General features: G+C 45.2%; 1 protein-coding gene across 1 annotated transcript in view; it reads right to left on the reverse strand.

Moving 5' to 3' along the window:
* LOC122550986 (stromal interaction molecule 1-like) overlaps positions 1-9,155 on the reverse strand; it is a 57,401-nt gene that overhangs the window by 2,994 nt on the left and 45,252 nt on the right. The window lies entirely within an intron of this gene.

Here is a 9,155-nt window from a genome sequence, read left to right on the forward strand (position 1 = left end):
ATCTTTTCTGAACCCTTTCAAGTTTCACAACATCTTTCCGATAGGAAGGAGACCAGAACTGAACGTAATATTCGAAAAGTGGCCTAACCAATGTCCTGTACAGCCGCAACATGACCTCCCAACTCCTGTACTCAATACTCTGACCAATAAAGGAACGTATACCAAACGCCTTCTTCACTATCCTATCTACCTGCGACTCCACTTTCAAGGAGCTATGAACCTGCACTCCAAGGTCTCTTTGTTCAGCAACACTCCCCAGGACCTTTTCAATAAGTGTATAAGTCCTGCTAAGATTTGCCTTTTCAAAATGCAGTACCTCACGTTTATCTAAATTAAACTCCATCTGCCACTCCTTAGCCCAGTCGCTCATCTCATTAAGATCCTGTTGTAATCTGAGGTAACCTTTGTCTGTCCTTTACACCTCCAGTTTTAGTGTCATCTGCAAACTTACTATCTATACCTCCTATGTTCACATCCAAATCATTTATGTAAATGACAAAAAGTAGAGGACCCAGCACCGATCCTTGTGGCACTCCACTGGTCACAGGCCTCCAGTCTGAAAAACAACCCTCCACCACCACCCTCTGTCTTCTACCTTTGAGCCAGTTCTGTATCAAATGGCTAGTTCTCCCTGTATTCCACGTGATCTAAGCTTGCTAACCAGTCTATCATGAGGAACCTTGTCAAATGCCTTCCTGAAGTTCATATCAACAACATCCACTGCTCTGCCTTCATCAATCTTAAAAATCACACAACACCAGATTCTAGTCCAATAGGTTTATTTGGAAGCACTAGCTTTCAGAGCGCTGCTCCTTCGCGAGTAGCTAGTGGGACAGGATCATAGGACACAGAATTTATAGCTAAAGATCAAAGTGTCATACAACCGATGCGATGTACTGAACAAACCGAGATTGTTGTTAAGTCTGAATCACTTAGAAAGGGGTTGCAGATTTCAATTCATTGTAAATCCCAGAACTTGATGTTGTGTGATTTTTAACTTTGTCCACCCCAGTCCAACACCAGCTCCTCCACATCATGTTCATCAATCTTTTCTGTCACCTCTTCAAAAAACTCAATCAAGTTAGTGAGACACAATTTCCCATGTTGACTATCCCTAATCAGTGCTTGCCTATCCAAATACACATAAGTCCTCTCACTCAGAATTCTCTCCAACAACTTGCCCACCACCAATGTCAGGCTCAATGCTCTATAGTTCCCTGGTTTTTCCTTACCACCGTTGTTAAACAGTGGCACCACGTTAGCCCACCACAACCAGCAGTGCTTTGGACTGCCATAGTGTTAAAAGGTTTAGATGGAGAGGAACGTGTTCAGTGCGTACAAGATAATTTCTGATTCCGGCACCTCACCTGTGACTATCGATGATACAAATATCTCAGCAAGAGGCCCAGCAATCACTTCCCTAGCTTCCCACAGAGTTCTCGGGTAACCTGATCAGGTCCTGGGGGTTTATCCAGCTTTATGCATTTTAAAACATCTTGCACCACTCCCTCTGTAATATGGACATTCTTCAAGATGTCAGTATCTATTTCTCCAATTGCTCTAGCTTCCATATCCTTCTCCACAGTAACTACTGACAGGAAATATTCGCTTAGTACCTCACCCATCTCCTGGGATTCCACACACAATCAGCCTTGTTGATCTTTAAGGGGTTCTAGTTACTCTTTTGTCTTTAATGTATTTGTAGAATCTCTTTGGATTCTCCTTAACTCTACTTGCCAAAGCTACCTCATGTCACTTTTTCTCCCTCCTGATTTCCCTCGAGTATACTCCTACTGCCTTTATATTCTTTGAGGGATTCACTTGATTCTGTCTAAACATGCCTCGTTTTTCTAGACCAGAGGCTTAATACGTCAGCTTTAAACATTATTAAAAGTAATTAAAAATTACACGCTGGCAGCAGATTCTAACAGGGCGTTGCAAGAGCCAGTGGTCAGGTCCCTCAGCGAGAGACATTCACAATTAATAGCTTTGACAAAATGTAATCATTCCAGGGTTGCTAACAATGTCAGCTCCATGCAAATGAAAGCTGTTAGGAGGACACAGAGACTGCCCAGAGGTGTAGACAGGTTTAGTGCATGCACAACAAATGCAGTATAATGTGTCAAGCTGTGAGGTCATTCACTTCGCTCATAACAACAGAAAAACAGCTTTTTAGAAAAAAACCACTTGACACTCACAGATGTGGATCTCAAAACAATGACATCACAGGGAGATCATCATTCAGTCCAACCAATCTGCACTGGTCCTGTTCAGAGACTCAGAGGGTACTCCTACAAGCAACATTAGAGTTCAGCACACAACGAGGAAGGAAGGGACTGATTAACAGGTGAGGTAGAGTGAGACGGTAAGCTTGTGGAGAACATACAAACTGACTGTAAATGTTTCTCTTGGTGTGTGAAGAGAAAAAGGAAACCAACTCGAGCACTGAACGACTGGAGATTTACTCCATGTGGAGGCGGCCTTCGTGTGGAGCCACAGAAAATGGGGGAGATACTAAATGAAAATTTTGCATCAGTATTTACTGTGGAAAAGGATATGGAAGATATAGACTGTAGGGAAATAGATGGCGACATCTTGCAAAATGTCCAGATTACAGAGGAGGAAGTGCTGGATGTCTTGAAACGGTTAAAAGTGGATAAATCCCCAGGACTTAGAACATAGAACATAGAAGAATACAGCGCAGTACAGGCCCTTTGGCCCTCTATGTTGCGCCGATCCAAGCCCACCTAACCTATACTAACCCACTATCCTCCATATACCTATCCAATGCCCGCTTAAATGCCCATAAAGAGGGAGAGTCCACCACTGCTACTGGCAGGGCATTCCATGAACGATATGAATGGTAATGACATTACACAACTAGACATATACAATGAATATTTATTTAAATGCCATACCCTGCCAAATGTAACAATATCTCCAGACTGATTAAACACCACATCTCTAAATCTCAGATCCCAACCATTGTATCACTCTGGGCTCATACCTGACTTTCAAGAGCACACTCTTAAGCATTTAACACTGTTGCAAACCACACAGTCAGGTCTTACAGTGCACACACACACTATCAGCTATTCAACTATTTTGACCAGATTACATGGTACTCTTTGGGGATCTTCACTCTCTCCTTCAGGACACGATGTGCACATCCATAGGCTGCAGGAGATATCCTGAGGGTCATAGGTACAGCTGGATTTCCTTATTCCCACAGAGGAGATGGTGCTCAGCACCTTGCTGCAGTCATAGCTAATAGCCAACACTGAAATCATTGAAGGTGGCACTGTTATTAAACCTAACTCTCTTTCTCACACTCCACCCACCACAACCCACGTCCCTACCTTCCCCTTCCTGTATCACCTTCAAGGACAGTGCTGCCAGAAATGGGTTCTCCAAGTTTCCTCTTCCCGTCCTCCAGCTGCTCCCTCCACACGTCCTGTTCCTCCTCTCCCTCTTCATCCTCTTGAGGCGCTCATTGTTGAGCAGGGCTGTCTTTTAATGTTAATGCGTTTGCCTAGCATGTCCAGCCTCATTCCTGATGAAGGGCATATGCCCGAAACATCGATACTCCTGCTCCTCAGATGCTGCCTGACCGGCTGTGCTTTTCCAGCAACACACTCTTCGACTCTGATCTCCAGCATCTGCCGTGCTCACTTTCTCCTTGCGTGCAGCAGACTGAGATAAATTCTGACTCCTGCTCTGCCAAGAATACAACGGGGCTCCCCAAGAGGTCTTGACATGTTGTATCAATGCAGCAATGATCTTCCCTAACACACTTGGCATCAAAGCATGACTTTCATTATGTACACACTATGAATTTGTGCATGGTTTGTGTACAAGAGCCATTAAGCTTGTTGTCCAGCAGTCACCCTAAGGCTTGTGAGTGGTTCAAATGTCCCTGGAACATCAGACAGCTGCAGAATGAAAGCAACATAACAGATGCCAAGATAGAATTAGAATGAGGCTTTACCGTCATGTGTACTTACACGGAGGGATACAGGAGTACACTGAAACATTTACAATGTCGCCAGTCCTGGCACCATCTTAGATATAGGCACCTAGCTGCAAAATCTTAGGTAAAATGTAGAAAAACAAAGAAATAAGTTAAAATAAATTAAAAGTTTGACTTTACAGTCCTTCTCAGTCTAAAGTAGTAATAAAATTTAAAGTTTGAAATTAGAGTCCTTCATTGATCTGTTTCCATTCACTACCTGTTGTCATACAGCAGTTGGATGTTAATGGTGTGGACTCCCCGCCCAGTCTCCAGCTGCCAGAGTGATTGGCAGTTGCAGAGTGAGGTGAGTACAGTCAATAGCACTTTGCCCCATTGAGATACCTGTACCCCAGCAAAGCTGCCAGCATGCTCATCTCCTTGGTAATGCTGTTATTGAGGAGCCCACGTCAATGACTGCCCTGTACAACAGTGGGAGACAGACACTGAGATGTTAGAAATATCCTGGAGACAATCAAATGCATAAAGCATTCATTGCAGCAGTCACCCTCACAACCAGAAGCAATTGAGTCTTTACCCTGCTCGGAGGCTGCAGTTGAAGTTGGGGAAAGTGGAGCTCACAGTGGTCCTTCTTACTGAAAGTTCAGATATCTCCTACCCTGATCCTCATTGGGTTTTCAGTTAGAGACATTCTCCTGAACAGGCTGGGGAGTATATTGTCTCCTTCCCACTGCCCTCTAGAAGCTCGTTCAGTTCTGGCTGCTTATTACTCGTTCTCCAAGTCCCAGTGTATTTCAATGGAAAAGCTCAGCGTGTGCCCATGTAAAGAAGTTTGTGCAGATGCTTTGAGTTTATTCAGCACCAGCTACAACACCCCTGGTGGACTTTAGCAAGCCTTGAACAAAGATTTTAAAACTCACCAACAGTTGAAGAAGTAGTCAAACAAAATCAAACAGTAACCAACTTGGAAGTAGTTGGTGTTCCCCTTAGACACCTGCTTGGAAGGTGCATGTGTGAAGATGATGGGCTGATGGCCTCTTAACATTGGAAATAGGAACAGAAGTAGCCATTCGGCCCCTCGAGTCTTCTCTCCCATTCAATAGGATTATGGCTGATCCAGCATTCCTCACGTCTACCATCCTGTCCTTTCCCCATAACGAGGGCATTAGCTAGAACATTGAGCTGTGAACTGGCACTGTTGGCGTGGAATGTCCAGGCTGTGTGCTGTTTGATGTCATTGATTTGTGTGTCCATTTAAGGTTGTGCACTCTAACATGCCCACCAACATGGCGGGCAGTATGACTCACTGTAAAAATGTGTGTGGACACCATTTCCGAGAGGCATTTGGATGGGTATATGAATAGGAAGGGTTTGGAGGGATTTGGACCGGGTGCTGGCAGGTGGGACTAGATTGGGTTGGGATATCTGGTCGGCATGGACGGGTTGGACCGAAGGGTCTGTTTCCGTGCTGTACATCTCTATGACTATATAGCTAGAATTGTTTTGGTTAGACTACATCAGGAGTACTGAGTGAAGGTTCTTCCATATTGAAGGAAGAATGTATTTCTACTGGACACAGTTCAGTGAAGGTTCACTAGGACTGGTCCCTGGGTTGGGGTGGCTCTCTTCTGGTGAGAGGCTGAGTAAATTGGGTGTATAATCTCTGGTGACCACATTCAATCCCTCAAGATTCTCCAGCATGGCAAAGACACTGTTTCCCCAGGGGCATGGCACAAGCAGCCAATAGTATAAGACAGAGATAAGGAGCTATTTATTTTTTGGTCAAAGTGTGGCAAATCGTTGTCCCAGACAGTTGCAGCTGCTCCATTGTGGACTACCTTAAGGATGAGACAGAGTTTTGCTATGTCAGGGAATCGAAGGAGACGAGGAGCAGGCAGCAAAGCTGATGATTAGACTAGATTAGATTCTCTACAGTGTGGAAACAGGCCCTTCGGCCCCACAAGTCCACACTGACCCTCCAAAAAGTAACCCACTCAGACCCATTTCCCTCTGACTAATGCACCTAACACTATGGGCAATTTCCCATAGCCAACTTACCTGACCTGCACATCTTTGGATTGTGGGAGGAAACCCATGCAGACACGGGGAGAATGTTCAAACTCCACACAGACAGTCGCCTGAGGCTGGAATCGAACCCAGGTCCCTGGTGCTGTAAGTGCTAACCACTGAGCCACTGTGTCACCCCAAAGGTCAGCCACGACCGGACAGAGGGGACGAACGGGCTAGGATGTGCTCCTGCTCTTATTTCCTATCTCCATACTCATCTCTCCAAATTAACTTGTTCTAGGAAACTCAAGTCAAATGAACCATTTTTAATCCAGGACAACGTGTGCAGAGTTCTTCACTTTCAGAAAAATACCCAGTGATGAGACTGGACCAGACTTACACAATTACCGTTTTCGGAGGTTGCAGAAATACCACCCTGAGTAACACAGCAAACTCCTCACCCCCATTCCCAGCAACAATTTATTGGGAGTTTTGGGAAAAAGTGACCCTGTACAAGGAGCAGTGGGGACAGCAGACAATGGGACTGCCTTCCTTCACAACACCAGGCTGTAACCTGCTCCCTCTGTAAAGCGGCCAATCAGTAACACAGAAGGTCAAACTGTAGCCAGAAAACTGACAGACCTCAGGAATGGGAGCAGCTTAGAATTCAGCGAACGAGGAGAACAGGATTGATTAAGAGGGAGTAAATAAGTAATGGAGTAAGCCTGTGGAGAACAAGCTGAGTGTAAAAGTTTCTATAGGCATGTGAAGAGAAAACAATTGATGAAGACAAATGTAGATCCCTTACAATAAGAAACAGGAGAATTTGTATTTTATAAGAAACATACTGAGTGGAGGATGGCTGACAGGGGAAGTCAGGGACAGCATGAAAGCAACAAAAAAGCATACAATGTGGTGAAGATTAGTGGAAAGCCTCTAAAAACCAGCAGAGGATAACTGAAAAAGCAATAAGGGGGGGGGGGGGGGGGGGGGGGGGAGGATGAAAGATGAGAAGCTAGCTAGTAATATAAAAGGAGATTGTAAGAGTTTTTTTAGATATCTAAAAAGTAAGAGGGAGAGAGGCAAGAGTGGTCATTAGACAACTGGAAAACGAGTCTGGAGAAGTAGTAATGGGGAACAAAGAAATGGTGCAGGAATCGAAATAGGTATTTTGCATCGGTCTTCATGATGGAAGACACCAGCAGCATACCGGAGCTTCAAAAGAGTCAGGGGGCAGAGGTGAGTGTAGTGGCCATCACTAAGGAGATGGTGCTGGAGGAGCTGATAGGGCTGAAGGTGGATAAATCACCTGGAGTGGATGGACTACACCCCAGAGTTCTGAAGGAGATAGTGGAGGCATTGATGATGATCTTTCAGGAATCACTGTAGTCAGGAAGGCTCCCAGAAGATTGGAAAATGGTTCATGTAACACCCGTTTGAGAAGTGAGGGAGGCAGCAAACAGGAGATTATAGGTCAGTTAGACTGACCTCAGTTATAGTTAAGATTCTAGAGTCCATTATTAAGGATGAGATTGCAGAGTACTTGGAAGTGCACGGTAAATAGGGCGGGGTCAGCACGGCTTCGTCAAGGGGTAGCCACGGCTGACAAACCCGTTAGAATGCTTTGAACAAGTTACACAGAGAGAGCCAGTGGATGTGATTTATTTGGATTTCCAGAAGGTGGCGCACAGGAGGCTGCTGAATAAGAGCCCATGGTGTTAGGGGTAAGGTACAGGCGTGGATAGAGGATTGGCTGACTGGCAGAAAGGGCGGATAAAGGAGTCTTTTCAGGATGGCAGCCAGTGACTACTGAAGTTTATGGCCTAGATAGGATAAATAGACAAAGTCTTTTCCCTGGGGTGGGGGAGTCAGAACTAGAGGGCATAAGTTCAGGGTGAGAGGGGAAAGATACAAAAGAGACCTAAGGGGCAACATATTCACACAGAGGGTGGTACATGTATGGAATGAGCTGCCAGAGGAAGTGGTGGAGGCTGGTACAATGACAATATTTAAGAGGCATCTTGATGGGTATATGAATAGGAAGGGTTTGGAGGGATATGGGCCGGGTGCTGGCAGGTGGGACTAGATTGGGTTGGGACATCTGGTCGGTGTGGTCGGGTTGAACCGAAGGGTCTGTTTCTGTGCTGTACATCTCCATGACTCTAAGTGTTGGGACCACAACTATTCACCTTATACATTAACAATCTGGACAAAGGGGTGAACTTGAGGGCATTATTGCAAAATTTGCAGATGCCACAAAGAAAGATAATGTTGAGGAAATGGGGCTTTGGACAGGCTAGGAGAGTGGGCAAAGGAGTGGCAGATGAAATACAGTGTGGGAAAGTGAGAGTTTATACACTTTGGTAGGAAAAATAGAGGCATGGACAGTTGTCTAAACAGGAAAAGACTTTAGAAATCTGAAGCACAAAGGAAATTGGGAGTTTTATTCAGGATTCTCTTAAGGTTAACATGCAGGTTCAGTTAGCAGTTAGGAAGGCAAATGTACTGTTAGCATTCATTTCAAGGGGGCTAGAATACAAGAGCAGGGATGTACTGCAGAGACTGCATAAGGCTCTGGTCAGACCACATTTGGAATACTGTGATCAGCTTTGGGCTCTCTATCTAAGGAAGGGTGTGTTGCCCTTGGAGTGGACCCAGAGAAGGTTTACAAGAATGATCCCGGGTTGAAGGGCTTGTCATGTGAGGAGCTGTTAAAGACTCTGGGTCGGTACTCAATGGAACTTATAAGGATGGCTGAGGGGGGGGGGGGGGGGGGGAAGATGTTTCAACCTGTAGAGTTGATGAGAGGGGGCCAGTGGATGTGGTTTATTTGGTCTTTCAGAAGGCTTTCAGCAAAGTTCCACTTTGGAGATTAATGTTTCTAATTAAAGTCCATGGGATTGGGGACAGAGTCTTCAGATGGATAGAAAACTAGTTGGCAGACAGGAAACGATTACAAATAAACGGGTCTTTTACTGAGTGGCAGGCAGTGTCTAGTGTAGTACTGCAGGACCCATTATTCACAAAATATATCAATGATTTAGATGAGGGAACTAAATATAATGTTTCTAGATTTTCAGATGACACAAAGCTGGGTGGGAGGGTGAGCTCTGAGCTGGGTGGGAGGGTGAGCTCTGGACTGGGTGGGAGGGTGAGCTCTGGACTGGGTGGGAGGGTG

This window comes from Chiloscyllium plagiosum, chromosome 6 (assembly GCF_004010195.1).
Source record: "Chiloscyllium plagiosum isolate BGI_BamShark_2017 chromosome 6, ASM401019v2, whole genome shotgun sequence".
NCBI classification, from domain to species: Eukaryota; Metazoa; Chordata; class Chondrichthyes; order Orectolobiformes; family Hemiscylliidae; genus Chiloscyllium; species Chiloscyllium plagiosum.